The sequence below is a fragment of the Nematostella vectensis genome, chromosome 12, assembly GCF_932526225.1.
Source record: "Nematostella vectensis chromosome 12, jaNemVect1.1, whole genome shotgun sequence".
NCBI lineage: Eukaryota > Metazoa > Cnidaria > Anthozoa > Actiniaria > Edwardsiidae > Nematostella > Nematostella vectensis.
In genome coordinates, this window is record NC_064045.1 from 358,448 (window position 1) to 378,126 (window position 19,679).

Genomic DNA, 19,679 nt, shown 5'->3' on the forward strand with positions numbered 1-19,679 from the left:
TACCCAACCCTAACTAAACTACACCCCTATAACCGAGCACTTACCTACCCTATAACCTGGAGTACCCACCCGTAACTAAACTACACCCCTATGTCCTAGCACTAACTAGCCTATACCCCTGGGTACCCACACCTAGCTTAGCTACACCCCTACGACATAGCACTAACTAGCCTATACCCCCTGAATACCCAACCCTTACTAAACTACACCTCTACTATCTAGCACTAACTACAATATACCCCTGAGTACCCACCCCTAACAAAGCTACACCCTTGTGACCTAGCACTAACTACCCTATACCCATGAGTACCCACCGCTAATTAGGCTACACCTCTATGACGTAGCACTAACTACCCTATACACCTGAATACCCAACCCTAACTTAACTACACCCCTATAACCGAGCACTTACCTACCCTATAACCCTGAGTTACCCACACCTAACTAAACTACACCCTTATGACTTGGCTGTAACCACCCTATACCCCTGAGTACCCACAGCAAACTAAACAAACCCCTACGAACTAGCACTAACTACCCTATACCCATGAGAACCCACCGCTAATTAAGCTACACCTCTATGACTTAGCACTTACTACCCTATACCAATGAGTACCAACCCCAAACTAAGCTAAACCCCTACGAACTAGCACTAACTACCCTACACCTACATGACTTAGCACTTACTACCATATACCAATGAGTACCAACCCCTAACTAAGCTACACCCCTATGACCTAGCACTTACTACCCTATACCCCTGCCTACCCATCCCTAACTGACCTACACCCCTATGACACTCAATCACATAACTACCCTTTACCCATGTATGACCGAGCGCTTACCAACTTGCACCCCTGTGACCCTGCAGTTTATATCCTGTACCCCTGTGTACCCACCCCCTAATGCCACCGTCCTTACCTTAACACCCCTGAAAAAGTCCTTAGTTGATCTTACCTGGATTCGAACCCTGGCCCGTTTGCTTGAGAAGCGAAGCCCGTACCACTGAGCCACAGCGCCACTCTTGAGATATCAAGGAAAAACTACTCTATACCTTATAAGGCTGGGTAAACAAGGCTATAGGGTATTTACTTCTAGTTTTCAAGAGAGTAGCGCGATAGCTCAGTGGTACGGGCTTCGCTTCTCAAACAAGAGGGCCGGGGTCCGAATCCAGGTCAGATCAACTAGGGATTTTTTCAGGGGTGTAAAGATAAGGACGTTAAGTTGATGTTTAGATAAGTGAGTTTGTGGGTGAGTTGACAGGTGTATAGGGTAACAAGAGTTGGTCAAAGGGGTACAGGATTTCAAGGGTTGATAATAAGGGTCGATGATATAAAGAACTAGGTCATAGGGGTGCAAGTTATGAATGAGTGAGTACACACGGGGTACAGGGTATCAATGGCTTGGTCTTGGAGGTGCAGGGTTTTAGGGTATGGTTCAAACAGGTACAAGGATTCAAGAGTTAGGTAAAATGGGTACATTATAAGAAATAATAATAATAATTAATAATAATAATTACCCTATATCCCTGAGTATCCATCCCTAATTAAGCTACACCCCTACGACCTAGCACCAACTACGCTATACTGCTGGAAACCTACCACTAACTAAGCCTCACCCCTACTACCTAGCAATAACTACACTTTACCCCTGAGTACCCAACCCTTGCAAAGCTACACCCCTGTGACTTAGCACTAACTTACCCTATATCCCTGAATACCCAACCCTAACTAAACTACACCCCCATAACCGAGCACTTACCTATCCTATAACCCTGAGTACCCACCCGTAACTAAACTACACCCCTATGTCCTAGCACTAACTAGCCTATAACCCTGGGTACCCACACCTAGCTAAGCTACATCCCTACGACCTAGCACTAACTAGCCTATACCCCTGAATACCCACCCCTAACTAAGCTACACCCTTATGACTTGGCTGTAACTACAATATACCCCTGAGTACCCACCACTAACTAAGCTAAACCCCTACGACCTAGCACTGACTACCCTATACCCATGAGTACCCACCGCTAACTAAGCTACACCTCTATGACTTAGCACTTACTACCCTATACCCATGAGTACCAACCCCTAACTAAGCTACACCCCTATGAACTAGCACTTACTACCCTATACCCCTGCCTACCCATCCCTAACTGACCTACACCCCTATAACCGAGCACTTACCTACCCTATAACCCTGAGTACCCACCCCTAACTAAACTACACCCCTCTGCCCTAGCACTAACTAGCCTATACCCCTGGGTACCCACACCTAGCTAAGCTACACCCCTAAAAACCTAGCATTAACTAGCCTATACCCCTGAATACCCACCCCTAACTAAGCTACACCCTTATAACTTCGCTGTAACTACAATATACCCCCCGATTACCCACCCCTAACTGAGCTTAACCCCTACGAACTAGCACTAACTACCCTATACCCATGAGTACACACCGCTAATTAAGCTACACCTCTATGACTTAGCACTTACTACCCTATACCAATGAGTACCAACCCCAAACTAAGCTAAACCCCTACGAACTAGCACTAACTACCCTACACCTACATGACTTAGCACTTACTACCATATACCAATGAGTACCAACCCCTGATTAAGCTACACCCATATGACCTAGCACTTACTACCATATACTCTTGCCTACCCATCCCTAACTGACGTACACCCCTATGATACCTAATCACATAACTACCCTTTACCCATGTATAACAAAGCGCTTACCAACTTGCACCCCTGTGACCATGCCGTTTATATCCTGTACCCCTGTGTACCAACCCCCTAATGCCACCGTCCTTACCTTAACACCCCTGAAAAAGTCCCTAGTTGATCTTACCTGGATTCGAACCCTTGACTGTTTGCTTCAGAAGCGAAGCCCGTAGCTTTGAGCCATAGCGCAACCCTTGAGATATCAAGGAAAAACTACTATATACCTTATAAGGCTGGGTAAACAAGGCTATACGGTAGTTACTTCTAGTTTTCAAGAGAGTGGCTAGATAGCTCAGTGATACGGGCTTCGCTTCTCAAACAAGAGGGCCGGGTTACAATCCAGGTCAGATCAACTTCGGGTCGATGATATCAAGAACTAGGTCATAGGGGTGCAAGTTATGAATGAGTGATATACAGGCGTACAGGGTATCAATGGCTTGGTCTTGGAGGTGCAGGGTTTTAGGGTATGGTTCAAACAGGTACAGGGATTCAAGAGCTAGGTAAAATGGGCACATTATAATAATTACCCTATATCGATGAGTATCCACCCCTGATTAAGCTACACCCCTACGACCTAGCACGAACTACGCTATACTCCTGAATACCTACCCCTAACTAAGCCTTGCCCCTACTACCTAGCAATAACTACACTTTACCTTTGAGTACCCAACATTTGCAAAGCTACACCCCGTTGACGTATCACTAACTATCCTATACCCCTGAATACCCAACCCTAACTAAACTACACCCCTATAACCGAGCACTTACCTACCCTATAACCTGGAGTACCCACCCGTAACTAAACTACACCCCTATGTCCTAGCACTAACTAGCCTATACCCCTGGGTACCTACACCTAGCTTAGCTACACCCCTACGACATAGCACTAACTAGCCTATACCCCCTGAATACCCAACCCTAACTAAACTACACCTCTACTATCTAGCACTAACTACAATATACCCCTGAGTACCCACCCCTAACAAAGCTACACCCTTATGACCTAGCACTAACTACCCTATACCCATGAGTACCCACCGCTAATTAGGCTACACCTCTATGACGTAGCACTAACTACCCTATACACCTGAATACCCAACCCTAACTTAACTACACCCCTATAACCGAACACTTACCTACCCTATAACCCTGAGTTACCCACACCTAACTAAACTACACCCTTATGACTTGGCTGTAACCACCCTATACCCCTGAGTACCCACAGCAAACTAAACAAACCCCTACGAACTAGCACTAACTACCCTATAAACATGAGTACCCACCGCTAATTAGGCTACACTTCTATGACTTAGCACTTACTACCCTATACCAAATGAGAACCAACCCCTAATTAAGCTACACCCCTATGACCTAGCACTTACTACCCTATACCCCTGCCTACCCATCCCTAACTGACCTACACCCCTATGACACTCAACACGCCGGGTCAGTTGTCACGGGATATCGGACTTCCGCTTGAAGTCGAAAATGGCTTCCTGGACGATTGATATCCGCGTAGTACTGGGAACTACCTCCACCGTGTATATAAATGGCTCGCTGGGGCTTCTGGGTTTACGCGGGCAAATCAAAGACGCTCACAGTCAGAAAGCGGGAAAAATAAACTTTACAATGATACCAAACATGACTATATACGCTTGATTAACACTTCTTGAATCAAAGGCGCTTTTAGTACACGATAGAGCTCGCAAATTTTGATGATAATTTCCCCATTTTGGGGTTCTAAAGGCTTTTTCGCTTAGCCTAACTTACAGTCGAGATGAGGAGTTCTAGATTGAAGATTTATCAGGTAAGAATCGGGTCGTTTTGGATTTTTGAGAATTGCGCTCCTTATTGAGAAATTTTCGAAAATCTGAATGCCCTTCATACATAATCAGCTGCTGTTCACTCTGTATCTTAGTGATCCCCGTACAATGCCTCGGAAGCGCAACAATAATTTTCCTATCGGCACGTACGCGAAGAAGAAGAGGGCAGTTCTTGAAGAATTATGCGAGGAAAAAGTCCATGCACTTTCGGAAGTCAAGATCCAACAGCAGAAGATCCGCAGACTGAAGGAAAAGGTAATATTTATAGCGAATCAGAGCGACCGCCAGTTGCGTGTTTATGCCAAAACTAACTCACTCGTAAATAAATCTGTTAAGAAATTTTAATTTGGTCTTCACTGGTTTCCATTTGTAGCAGACTTTTGATAATTGTATTATTGTTGCAGTTTTTATTTTTTGGAATCGATTTCTTACACGCATTGTTGTTTTTTAGACAAATGTTTAGATTTTGATGAGATATGAAAATCTTATAAGACCAAGCCCATCATTATTGTTCGTATGTAATGAGAATCTAAATTTTGATCAGGGTCATTAGTCCTTTGTATTTATTTAATTCCAGGGACATGTTCTGAGACAAACAGCCGAGAACACAAACACGGGAATTCAAACACCCCCAAGTACTAAGGTAAACATGTTTTTTTGTATATTATTTTTGACCATCAGTGTTAAATAGGAGGATTTTAGTTCATGAATAAAACAAGCTTACCAAAGCTTTTATTTATTTTTATTTGTCACAAACAAATGTTTTTTTTTTCAGAGGCAACTTCGAGTGTTGACACCAACTTCATTGGAAAATCCTATGATAACACCTAGGGAGTCTAGAAGGAGGAGAGTCAATACAATCGAAGCTGCAGCAAAAATCCATGGGGCAACAAAGAGCAACATCAAACCAGCATTGGATGGGCTTTTTGACACTCTTCAAGGAAAGTGCAAAACCAGTGAGTTAGGGGACTATGTCCTAAAGGACGAAGAGCTTGCAGGTTATATAGTTAAACAAATTCAAAAAAAAGAAAAACATACTTTTCATAATTCAGCACGCAATATTTTGAGAAGTATCGCTGCATACTATAGTGCTGGAGTAATGGGCAAGAGAAAGTATCAGGCAGTAAGGCTTGCCACCTCAATGACATGTAGTAAAAGGAAAAGGGGTGGGAGAACTAGCATTAAGTATATGGGTAGTCTAGATATTCCAAAACTACTCACTTACAATACTCTGGTTAAAGAAATTAATGCTATTGATATAGGCAATGTTCAGTCAGTGCAAGTCTTTGCATTAGATAATGAAGATAGCACTACTCGTGGATGCTTTCGAGACTTACGAGAATACTTACCAAGATTAGCTAAGCATTATCTATCTGGTACAGATAATCTTAAGTGGTTTGGAGAAACAGAGGGGACTTTTAAGGTTGACATGGGGGAAATGGCTGCCCATTTGGGAAATTTGAAACTGCATGCTCCTTTTTAGTGAGCTTCCTCAACACTGGAAAGAAAGTAGCCTCTAGCAGTGATAACTTTTTAGTTTTTGGGGCTAACTGTGAGGAAACATCTTCCCTTGTTAAAAAATATGTGCTGTCAATATACAAGCAAATATCAGATATTGAAGGCACATTGTATGAAATAGATGGCTTTCATGTGTCATTTCAATTTGCTGAGCTCCCAAATGATATGAAAATGCTTGCAATGCTTGCTGGAGAGCTCTCAAATGCTGCTACTTACTTTTCATCCTTTGCTAACGTAAGCTCAGCTGATAGTGGCAACCTTCAAGGCAGATTTGGTACTGACGAAGAATGTAAATGGAAACCGTGGAGCTACAACCAAAGGAATGAAGTGGCTAGTAAAGTTAAAGCACTCAAAGCTAAGCTCGAAAACCAAACTCTCTGTCAACAGACAAAAAGGTCTAAAGTTACAGATTTCATTTCCAAACAAAAGAGCCGCCAAGAATTTCAACCCATGCTAGGCAAGTTTATTGACAAAGCACACGTTGAGCCTCTCCATCTCAAAAACAATGCCTGGCAGTACTTCTTTAGATCTGTCTTAAAAGAAGCATTAGGAAAAACCTGCTTACTACCATCTCATAAAACCTTTGAAGAAATACCACCAGACAGTTGTTTTGCTAGAGTTATTAATGCACTTCAACATGAAGTAAAGACCAAACGGCTAGCTAAAAGAGTAAGGCAATGGTATAATGAAACCCAAGGCAAAAAAGGAGATCTACAATATAGATTTACAGGCAAAGAATCTCGTCTTTTTTGTCATAACTTCATGCGACTGTTGAAGTATCTAAGCAGTGAGGAAGATACTCCCAAGCAAAAACAAACTGTCTTGGCACTAGTTTATATAGGTATCAGGTTAAGAGACTGCTGCTCTATTTTCAACCGCCTTGATATCAATGAACAAGATATTGCAAAGCTAGAAGTTGCTGCCATTGAGTATTGCCATGCAAACAAATTGTTTCTTCCCTACACCATCAACCCAACTATATGGACTCTAGGTCATGTACTTCCCGTGCATGCTAGAGATGTATTTTCAAAGTACCAGCAGGGACTCCTAACAGTGACAATGGAAGGTAGGGAGGCAAAACATATCGCATTGCAGAGGTTAAGTCACAACACTACATACCAGTCTAGGTGGCAAGAAATCTTTAGGCATGAATTTATTATGCTAGTCTGGCTGCCTGAGCAAGGCCATCAGCCCTGCTCTTACACAGAAAGCAAAGATGTTTATATCCCAGAAAGAGTCAATGATCCAGCTTATTGCTACTGTGGCCTGCTGAAAGCTTCCCCAGCAAACACTCATTGCTGTTTCTGTGGGGACAAACTAATGACCCTAATCCATGAGAGTGTAGTAAATAAGAAGTACAGCCCAGGCTTGTCAATGTAAATGTAATATACCCCTAGTTACTGTGTGAATTTATTAGATAGGTAAATTGGAATTGCCTTTGGAAAATACCATGCAGTAATTAAAAGCATTCTAGTTATTGCACAACTCTGTCATTCCAGTTAACACACAGGGCAAAATTTCAAGATTTTGGTTGAATACAGCATTGATTATTGGGTTCATTATTAAATTCAAGAATGCATTCAGAAATCCAATATTTTAATCGAATTAAGCTATTAGTAGAGCTATTTGTAAAGATAGGTAGACAATTACGATAATACAATAACAAGTAAGGCAATAAAATAATTTATTGTGATTTTATTTGTTATCAATTTTGAAATTCTTTATTCCAGTATAGAATTTTAATTATATTCTTAGTTTAAAAAAATAACAGAAGTTATATGAAACAATTCATTACGTAAATATTTCTCAGAGAAATGATTGGATAAAAAGAAAGTAATAACAATGCTATTTATTGACTTGAATATGTTTATTGAAAGTGGCAATCAGCTCTAAATCATATTCCAATCATAAAATGTTTGACAATTTCCAAAGTACAGTAGAAATAGTACTTATTAATATAATGAAATTGTAAAAGTTTGATAAGACTGCCTGCTATCACAAATATGTTTAACATTGAAAGATGTTTTTTATCATTATTATTGTAAACTATACACTGTATAATAAATTCATTTTTTCAATCAATCAACATGTAAATATTTTTGTGTATTTTTGTAAGTTATTTAGCCATGGAAAGCATATCCTAGCTCATTCCAAAACCCAAAATGGCATGCAATTATTATATATAAACGTCTGGGGTCATAGCTTATGACAACAGGCTTTTCATTTGTAACTAATAGCTCTGCTTTACAGCCATCTTGCTTCCCTTTAAAAATTTTCTGGAGAAAATCCCTGACTTCCCTTGTTTCAATGCCTGCTAGTTTAGCAAAGTCACGTACAAGCCTTGTTTTGTGGTTGAATGTGATTTTAAGGTTCTTTGATTCAACCAAAACGCCAAAACTAGTTGGTGTTTTTGATACAGCCATCAGGATTGTATCAAATATGGCCCTTGGTAGATCCCGTTTTAACTCAATTCGATACGGGTCTCTAGCCTTTCGTGAAGGTAAAAGCCGCCTATGGACACTTTTCAGCCATATAACAACTTCTGTGGCGATGATTGGGCCAACCTTTATGCTCATATTTAGAGCCCTTTCGCTTTCAGTGTAAAACCCTTCCTTGTTCCTTTTAAACACTTCTTCCAATGCGTTCTTAGCTTCCTCTTCGAAGGCCAAAACGGATCGAATATCACCTCGAAGTGGCCTAAAACATCGCACGGCATTTTTTACTGCCTCCTCAAGACTTGGTACTTCCTCTTCACTACTAATTTCACCATCTTCAGCACAAACCTCTTCCAAAACTTGATCCAATGATATACTATCTGTTCTCGTCGCCATTTTGTTTTTGAAGATACCCGCTGACCATGTATGCGTTGACCGCGGTAGCTAAATGTCCGCTTGGCCGAGCCAGCTGACCCGGCGTGCAATCACATAACTACCCTTTACCCATGTATGACCAAGCGCTTACCAACTTGCACCCCTGTGACCCTGCCGTTTATATCCTGTACCCCTGTGTACCCACCCCCTAATGCCACCGTCCTTACCTTAACATCCCTGAAAAAGTCCCTAGTTGATCTTACCTGGATTCGAACACTGGCCCGTTTGCTTGAGAAACGAAGCCCGTACCACTGAGCCACAGCGCCACTCTTGAGATATCAAGGAAAAACTACTCTATACCTTATAAGGCTGGGTAAACAAGGCTATAGGGTAGTTACTTCTAGTTTTCAAGAGAGTGGCGCGATAGCTCAGTGGTACGGGCTTCGCTTCTCAAACAAGAGGGCCGGGGTCCGAATCCAGGTCAGATCAACTAGGGATTTTTTCAGGGGTGTAAAGATAAGGACGTTAAGTTGACGTTTAGATAAGTGAGTTTGTGGGTGAGTTGACAGGTGTATAGGGTAACAAGAGTTGGTCAAAGGGGTACAGGATTTCAAGGGTTGATAATAAGGGTCGATGATATCAAGAACTAGGTCATAGGGGTGCAAGTTATGAATGAGTGAGTACACACGGGGTACAGGGTATCAATGGCTTGGTCTTGGAGGTGCAGGGTTTTAGGGTATGGTTCAAACAGGTACAAGGATTCAAGAGTTAGGTAAAATGGGTACATTATAAGAATTAATAATAATAATTAATAATAATAATTACCCTATATCCCTGAGTATCCATCCCTAATTAAGCTACACCCCTACGACCTAGCACCAACTACGCTATACTGCTGAAAACCTACCACTAACTAAGCCTCACCCCTACTACCTAGCAATAACTACACTTTACCCCTGAGTACCCAACCCTTGCAAAGCTACACCCCTGTGAAGTAGCACTAACTTACCCTATATCCCTGAATTCCCAACCCTAACTAAACTACACCCCCATAACCGAGCACTTACCTATCCTATAACCCTGAGTACCCACCCGTAACTAAACTACACCCCTATGTCCTAGCACTAACTAGCCTATACCCCTGGGTACCCACACCTAGCTAAGCTATACCCCTACGACCTAGCACTAACTAGCCTATACCCCTGAATACCCACCCCTAACTAAGCTACACCCTTATGAATTGGCTGTAACTACAATATACCCCTGAGTACCCACCACTAACTAAGCTAAACCCCTACGACCTAGCACTGACTACCCTATACCCATGAGTACCCACCGCTAATTAAGCTACACCTCTATGACTTAGCACTTACTACCCTATACCCATGAGTACCAACCCCTAACTAAGCTACACCCCTATGAACTAGCACTTACTACCCTATACCCCTGCCTACCCATCCCTAACTGACCTACACCCCTATAACCGAGCACTTACCTACCCTATAACCCTGAGTACCCGCCCCTAACTAAACTACACCCCTCTGCCCTAGCACTAACTAGCCTATACCCCTGGGTACCCACACCTAGCTAAGATACACCCCTGTGAGCTACACCCTTGGACGTAGCACTAACTTACCCTATACCACGCCCGTTTGATTGAGAAGCGAAGCCCGTACCACTGAGCCATAGCGCCACTCTCGAGATATCAAGGAAAAACTACTCTATACCTTATAAGGCTGGGTAAACAAGGCTATACGGTAGTTACTTCTAGTTTTCAAGAGAGTGGCGCGATAGCTCAGTGATACGGGCTTCGCTTCTCAAACAAGAGGGCCGGGGTTTGAATCCAGGTCAAATCAACTTGGGATTTTTTCATGGGTGTAAAGATAAGGACGTTAAGTTGACGTTTAGATAAGTGATTTTGTGGGTGAGTTGATAGGTGTATAGGGTAACAAGAGTTGGTCAAAGGGGTACAGGGTTTCAAGGGTTGGTAATAAGGGTCAATGATATCAAAAACTAGGTAATAGGGGTGCAAGTTATGAATGAGTGAGTACACAGGGGTACAGGGTATCAATGGCTTGGTATTGGAGGTGTAGGGTTTTAGGGGATGGTTCAAACAGTTACAGGGATTCAAGAGCTAGGTTATATGGGTATATATAATAATTAATAATAATAATTAATAGTAATTAATAATAATTATTATTAATAATAATTATTAATAATAATTATTATTAATAATAATTATTAATAATAATTATTATTTATTATTAATTATTATTTATTCATAATTATTATCGATAATTATTATTAATATATATTATTATTATTAATGTAAAATATAATTATATATAATATATATAATATAATATATATAATTATTATTCATATATATTGATTTTTTTTATTATTATTAATTACTATTATTAATTACTCTTAATTATTATTAATTACTTTTATGAATTACTTTCATTAATTATTATTAATTACAATTATTCATTATTATTAATAATTACAAATAATAATTAATAATAGTAATTATTAATAATAATTAATAAAAATAATTTATAATAATAATTTATAATAATTTATAATAATAATTAATAATAGTAATTAATAATAATTAATAATAGTAATTGATATTAATTACAAAAAGTAATTCATAATACTAATAAATAATAATAAATAATAATTAATAGTAATTAATAATAATTAATAATAATTAATAATAATTAATAATATTTAATAATAATTAATAGTAATTAATAATATTTCTATAATTAATAATAATTAATAAAAATTAAGAATAATCAATAATAATCATTAGAAATTAATAATAATAATTAATAATATTTATTAATTATAATAACTAATAATAATAATTAATAATAATCAATAATAATAATAATAACTAATAATAATCAATAATATTAATCAAAAATATTAATCAATAATTTAAATTAATAATAATAATTAATTATAATTGATAATAATCTTTAATAATAATTAATAATTAATAATAATTAATAACAATTAATAATAAATAATAAATAATAATTAATAATTAATAATAATAAATAATTATTAATTAATAATTAATGACAATTAATATTTATATTTATAATAACAATTAATAATAATAATTAATAATTAATAATAATTAAGAGTAATAATAATTAATAATAATAAATAAATTATAAAAATTAATATTAATTAATAGTAGTTATTGATAATAATTAATAATAATAAATAATTAATAATAATAAATATTAAGAATTAATTAATAAAAATTAATAATAATTAATAAATAATAATAATCAATAATAATTATAATTAATAATAATCAATAATAGGTAATAATTCATAATTAATAATAAATAATAAATAATAATAAATAATAATTAAAGATAATAAATAATAATTAATAATAAATAAAAAAATTAAATAATAAAAATTAATAATTAATAATAATAATAATTAATAATAAATAATATTTAATAAATAATTGATAATAGTAATAAATAATTGTAATTAATAATTAATAATAATTAATAATTAATAATATTTATTATTTATAATAAATAAAAATTAATAATTAATAATAATAACTAATAATAATAATTAATAATAATAATTAATTAATAATAATAATAATTAATAATAATGTTTAATATAATAATAATAATTAATGATAATGATTAATAGTAATTAATAATAATAACTAATAATATTAATTAATAATAATAATTAATAACAATAATTACCCTATATCCCTGAGTATCCACCCCTAATTGAGCTACGCCCCTACGACCTAGCAATAACTACACTTTACTCCTGTGTACCCAACCCTTGCTAAGCTACACCCCTGTGACGTAGCACTAACTACCCTATACCCCTAAATACCCAACCCTAACTCAATTACACTCCTATAACCGAGCAATTACCTACCTTATAACCCTGAGTACCCACCCCCAACTAAACTACACCCCTGTCCTAGAACTAACTAGCCTATACCCCTGAGTACCCACAACTAGCTAAGCTACACCCCTACGACCTAGCACTAACTAGCCTATACCCCTGAATACCCAACCCTAACTAAGCTACACCCTTATGACTTGGCTGTAACTACCCTATACCCCTAAGTACCCGTCCCAAACTAAGCTAAACCCCTATGACCTAGCACTAACTACACTATACCCATGAGTACCCACCGCTAACTAAGCTACACCCCTATGACTTAGCACTTACTACCCTATACCCCTGAGTACAAACCCCTAACTAAGGAACAACACTATGACCTAGCACTTACTACCCTATACCCCTGCCTACCCATCCCTAACTGACCTACACCCCTATGACACCTAATCACATAACTACCCTTCACCCATGTATGACCAAGCGCTTACCAACTTGCACTCCTTTGACCCTGCCGTTTATATCCTGTACCCCTGTGCACCCACCCCCTTAATAATAAATAATTAATAATTAATAAAAAATAATTAATAAATGATAATTAATAATTAATAATAATAACTAATAATAATAATTAATAATGATAATAATAATTAAGAATAATAATTAATAATAATGGTTAATAGTAATTAATAATAATAACTAATAATAATTAATAATAATAATTAATAATAAATAATTAATAATACTAAAAATAATAATAATAGCTACCCTATATCCCTGAGTATTAACCCCTAACTAAGCTACACCCCTAAGACCTAGCACTAACTACGCTATACTCCTGAATAGCTACCCCTAACTAAGCCTCACCCCTACGACCTAGCAATAACTACACTTTACCCCTGAGTACCCAACCCTTGCTAAGCTACACCCCTGTGACGTAGCACTAACTACACTATACGCCTGAATACCCAACCCTAACTAAACTACACCCCTATAACCGGGCACTTACCTACCCTATAACCCTGAGTACCCACCCGTAACTAAACTACACCCCTATGTCGTTGCACTAACTAACCTATACCCCTGGGTACCCACACCTAGCTTAGCTACACCCAGGGGTACATTATATAAACGGCAGGGTCAAAGGGGTGCAAGTTGGTAAACGCTTGGTCATACATGGGTAAAGGGTAGTTATGTGATTAGGTGTCATAGGGGTGTAGGTCAGTTAGGGATGGGTAGGCAGGGGTATAGGGTAGTTAGTGCTAGGTCGTAGGGGTGTAGCTAAGCTAAGTGTGGGTACCCAGGGGTATAGGCTAGTTAGTGCTAGGACATAGGGGTGTAGTTTAGTTACGGGTGGGTACTCAGGGTTATAGGGTAGGTAAGTGCACGGTTATAGGGGTGTAGTTTAGTTAGGGTTGGGTATTCAGGGGTATAGGGTAGTTAGTGCTACGTCACAGGGGAGTAGCTTAGCAAGGGTTGTGAACTCAGGGGTAAAGTGTAGTTATTGCTAGGTCGTACGGGTTAAGCTTAGCTAGGGGTATGTATTCAGGAGTATAGCGTAGTTAGTGCTAGGTCGTAGGGGTGTAGCTTAATTATGGGTGGATACTCAGGGATATAGGGTAGCTATTATTGTTAATTATTATTTTTAATTATAATTGTAAGTATTATAATGTACTCATATTACCTAGCCCTTGAATCACTGTACCTGTTTGGAGTATCTTAAGCAAACGGCCCAGGGTTTGAATCCAGGTAAGATCAACTAGGGACTTTTTCAGGGGTGTTAAGGTAAGGACGGTGGCATTAGGGGGTGGGTGCGGAGGGGTACAGGATATAAATGGCATGGTCACTGGGGTGCAAGTTTGTAAGCGCTTGGTCATACATGGGAAAAGGGTAGTTATGTGATTAGGTGTCATAGGGTGTAGGTCAGTTAGGGATGGGTATGCAGGGGTATAGGGTAGTAAGTGTTAGGTTATAGGGGTGTAGCTTTGTTAGGGGTTGGTACTGAGGGGTTTAGGGTAGTAAGTGCTAAGTCAAAGGGAAGTAGCTTAGTTAGCGGTGGGTACTCATGTTTATAGGGTAGTTAGTGCTAGGTCGTACTGGTTTAGCTTAGTTTGGGGTGGGTACTCAGGGGTATAGGGTAGTTAGTGCTAAGTCGTAGGGGTGTAGCTCAGCTAGGTGTGCGTACCCAGGGGTATAGGCTAGTTAGTGCTAGGACATAGGGGTGTAGTTTAGTTAGGGGTGGGTTCTCAGACTTATAGGATAGGTAAGTGTTCGGTTATAGGGGTGTAGTTTAGTTAGGGTTGGGTATTCAAGGGTATAGGGTAGTTAGTGCTACGTCACAGGGGTGTAGCTTAGCAAGGGTTGGGTACTCAGGTGTAAAGTGTAGTTACTGCTAGGTTGTAGGGGTAAAGCTGTTAGGGGTAGGTATTCAGGAGTATAGCGTAGTTAGTGCTAGGTCGTAGGGGTGTACCTTAATTAGGGGTGGATACTCAGGGATATAGGGTAGCTATTATTATTAATTATTATTATTAATTATAATTATCATTATTATTTTAAATAATTATTTATTATTAATTATTATTATAAATTATTATAATTAGTTATTATTATTAATTACTATTAATCATTATTATTAATTATTATTATTAATTATTATTAATTATTAAATATACCCCTGAGTACCCACCCTTAACTAAGCTAAACCCCTACGACCTAGCACTAACTACCCTATACCCATGAGTACCCACCGCTAATTAAGCTACACCTGTATGACTTAGCACTTACTACCCTATACCCATGAGTACCAACCCCTAACTGACCTACACCCCTATGATACCTAATCACATAACTACCCTTTACCCATGTATAACCAAGCGCTTACCAACTTGCACCCCTGTGACCATGCCGTTTATATCCTGTACCCCTGTGCATTCACCCCCTAATGCCATCGTTCTTACCTTAACACCCCTGAAAAAGTCCCTAGTTGATCTTACCTGGATTCGAACCCTGGCCCGTTTGCTTGAAAAGCGAAGCCCGTACCACTGAGCCATAGCGCCACTCTCGAGATATCAAGGAAAAACTACTCTATACCTTATAAGGCCGGGTAAACAAAGCTATACGGTAGTTACTTCTAATTTTCAAGAGAGTGGCGCGATAGCTCAGTGGTACGGGCTTCGCTTCTCAAACAGGAGGGCCTGGGTTCGAATCCAGGTGAGATCAACTTGGGATTTATTCAGGGGTGTAAAGATAAGGACGTTAAGTTGACGTTTAGATAAGTGAGTTTGTGGGTGAGTTGACAGGTGTATAGGGTAACAAGAGTTGGTCAAAGGGGTACAGGATTTCAAGGGTTGATAATAAGGGTCGATGATATCAAGAACTAGGTCATAGGGGTGCAAGTTATGAATGAGTGAGTACACAGGGGGTACAGGGTATCAATGGCTTGGTCTTGGAGGTGCAGGGTTTTAGGGTATGGTTCAAACAGGTACAAGGTTTCAAGAGTTAGGTAAAATGGGTACATTATAAGAATTAATAATAATAATTAATAATAATAATTACCCTATATCCCTGAGTATCCATCCCTAATTAAGCTACACCCCTACGACCTAGCACCAACTACGCTATACTGCTGAAAACCTACCACTAACTAAGCCTCACCCCTACTACCTAGCAATAACTACATTTTACCCCTGAGTACCCAACCCTTGCAAAGCTACACCCCTGTGACGTAGCACTAACTTACCCTATATCCCTGAATACCCAACCCTAACTAAACTACACCCCCATAACGGAGCACTTACCTATCCTATAACCCTGAGTACCCACCCGTAACTAAACTACACCCCTCTGTCCTAGCACTAACTAGCCTATACCCCTGGGTACCCACACCTAGCTAAGCTACACCCCTACGACATAGCACTAACTAGCCTATACCCCTGAATACCCACCCCTAACTAAGCTACACCCTTATGACTTGGCTGTAACTACAATATACCCCTGAGTACCCACCCCTAACAAAGCTACACCCTTATGACCTAGCACTAACTACCCTATACACATGAGTACCCACCGCTAATTAGGCTACACCTCTATGACGTAGCACTAACTACCCTATACACCTGAATACCCAACCCTAACTTAACTACACCCCTATAACCGAACACTTACCTACCCTATAACCCTGAGTTACCCACACCTAACTAAACTACACCCTTATGACTTGGCTGTAACCACCCTATACCCCTGAGTACCCACAGCAAACTAAACAAACCCCTACGAACTAGCACTAACTACCCTATACCCATGAATACCCATCCCTAACTGACCTACACCCCTATAACCGAGCACTTACCTACCCTATAACCCTGAGTACCCACCCCTAACTAAACTACACCCCTCTGCCCTAGCACTAACTAGCCTATACCCCTGGGTACCCACACCTAGCTAAGCTACACCCCTACGACCTAGCATTAACTAGCCTATGCCCTTGAATACCCACCCCTAACTAAGCTACACACTTATGACTTCGCTGTAACTACAATATACCCCCCGATTACCCACCCTAACTGAGCTAAACCCCTACGAACTAGAACTAACTACCCTATACCCATGAGTACACACCGCTAATTAAGCTACACCTCTATGACTTAGCACTTACTACCCTTACCAATGAGTACCAACCCCAAACTAAGCTAAACCCCTACAAACTAGCACTAACTACCCTATACCCATGTGTACCCACCGCTAATTTAGCTACACCTCTATGACTTAGCACTTACTACCATATACCAATGAGTACCAACCCCTGATTAAGCTACACCCATATGACCTAGCACTTACTACCATATACTCTTGCCTACCCATCATTAACTGACGTACACCACAATGATATCTAATCACATAACTACCCTTTACCCATGTATAACCAAGCGCTTACCAACTTGCACCCCTGTGACCATGCCGTTTATATCATGTACCCCTGTGTACCAACCCCCTAATGCCACCGTCCTTACCTTAACACCCCTGAAAAAGTCCCTAGTTGATCTTACCTGGATTCTAACCCTGGACCGTTTGCTTCAGAAGCGAAGCCCGTAGCTTTGAGCCATAGCGCAACCCTTGAGATATCAAGGAAAAACTACTATATACCTTATAAGGCTGGGTAAACAAGGCTATACGGTAGTTACTTCTAATTTTCAAGAGAGTGGCTAGATAGCTCAGTGATACGGGCTTCGCTTCTCAAACAAGAGGGCCGGGTTTCGAATCCAGGTCAGATCAACTTGGGATTTTTTCAGGGGTGTAAAGATAAGGACGTTAAGTTGACGTTTAGATAAGTGATTTTGTGGGTGAGTTGACAGGTGTATAGGGTAACAAGAGTTGGTCAAAGGGGTCCAGGGTTTCAAGGGTTGGTAATAAGGGTCAATGATATCAAGAACTGGGTCATAGGGGTGCAAGTTATGAATGCGTGAGTACACAGGGGTACAGGGTGTCTATGGCTTGGTATTGGAGGTGCCGGGTTTTAAGGTATGGTTCAAACAGGTACAGGGATCCAAGAGCTAGGTAATATGGGTACATTATAATAATTAATAATAATAATTACCCTATATCCCTGAGTATTCACCCCCAATTAAGCTACACCCCTACGACCTAGCACCAACTACGCTAAACTCCTGAATACCTACCCCTAACTAAGCCTCACCCCTACTACCTAGCAATACCTACACTTTACCTCTGAGTACCCCACCCTTGTAAAGCTACACCCCTGTGAGCTACACCCTTGGACGTAGCACTAACTTACCCTATACCACGCCCGTTTGATTGAGAAGCGAAGCCCGTACCACTGAGCCATAGCGCCACTCTCGAGATATCAAGGAAAAACTACTCTATACCTTATAAGGCTGGGTAAACAAGGCTATACGGAAGTTACTTTTAGTTTTCAAGAGAGTGGCGCGATAGCTCAGTGGTACGGGCTTCGCTACTCAAACAACAGGGCCGGGGTTCGAATCCAGGTCAGATCAACTTTGGATTTTTTCAGGGGTGTAAAGATAAGGACGTTAAGGGGACGTTAAGATAAGTAAGTTTGTGGGTGAGTTGACAGGTCTATAGGGTAACAAGAGTTGTTCAAAGGGGTACAGGGTTTCAAGGGTTGGTAATAAGGGTCAATGATATCAAGAACTAGGTCATAGGGGTGCAAGTTATGAATGAGTGTGTACACAGGGGTACAGGGTATCAATGGCTTGGTCTTGCCGGTGCAGGGTTCTAGGGGATGGCTCAAACAGGTACAGTGATTCAAGGGCTAGGCAATATGGGTACATTATAATAATTAAAAATAATAATTAAGGATAATAATTAAGGATAATAGCTACCCTATATCCCTGAGTAACCACCCATAATTAAGCTACACCCCTACGACCTAGCACTAACTACGCTATACTCCTGAATACCTACCCCTAACTAAGCTTTACCCCTACGACCTAGCAATAACTACACTTTACCCCTGAGTACCCAACCCTTGCTAAGCTACACCCATGTGACGTAGCACTAACTACCCTATACCCCTGAATACCCAACCCTAACTAAACTACACCCCTATAACCGAGCACTTACCTACCCTATAACCCTGAGTACCCACCCCTAACTAAACTACACCCCTATGTCCTAGCACTAACTGGCCTATACCCCTGAGTACCCACACCTAGCTTAGCTACACCCCTACGACCTAGCACTAACTACCCTATACCCCTCAATACCCAACCCTAACTAATATACACCTCTACTACCTAGCACTAACTACCCTATACCCCTGAATACACACCCCTAACTAAGATAATCCCGTACGACTCAGCACTAACTACCCGATACCCCTGCCTAGCCATCCCTAACTGACCTACACCC

The 19,679-nt window shown here is 39.7% G+C and overlaps 1 pseudogene; it reads left to right on the plus strand.

Moving 5' to 3' along the window:
- The first annotated feature begins 4,174 nt into the window (after positions 1-4,174).
- On the plus strand, positions 4,175-8,154 carry LOC5499320 (annotated as a pseudogene).
- Positions 8,155-19,679: the final 11,525 nt, after the last annotated feature.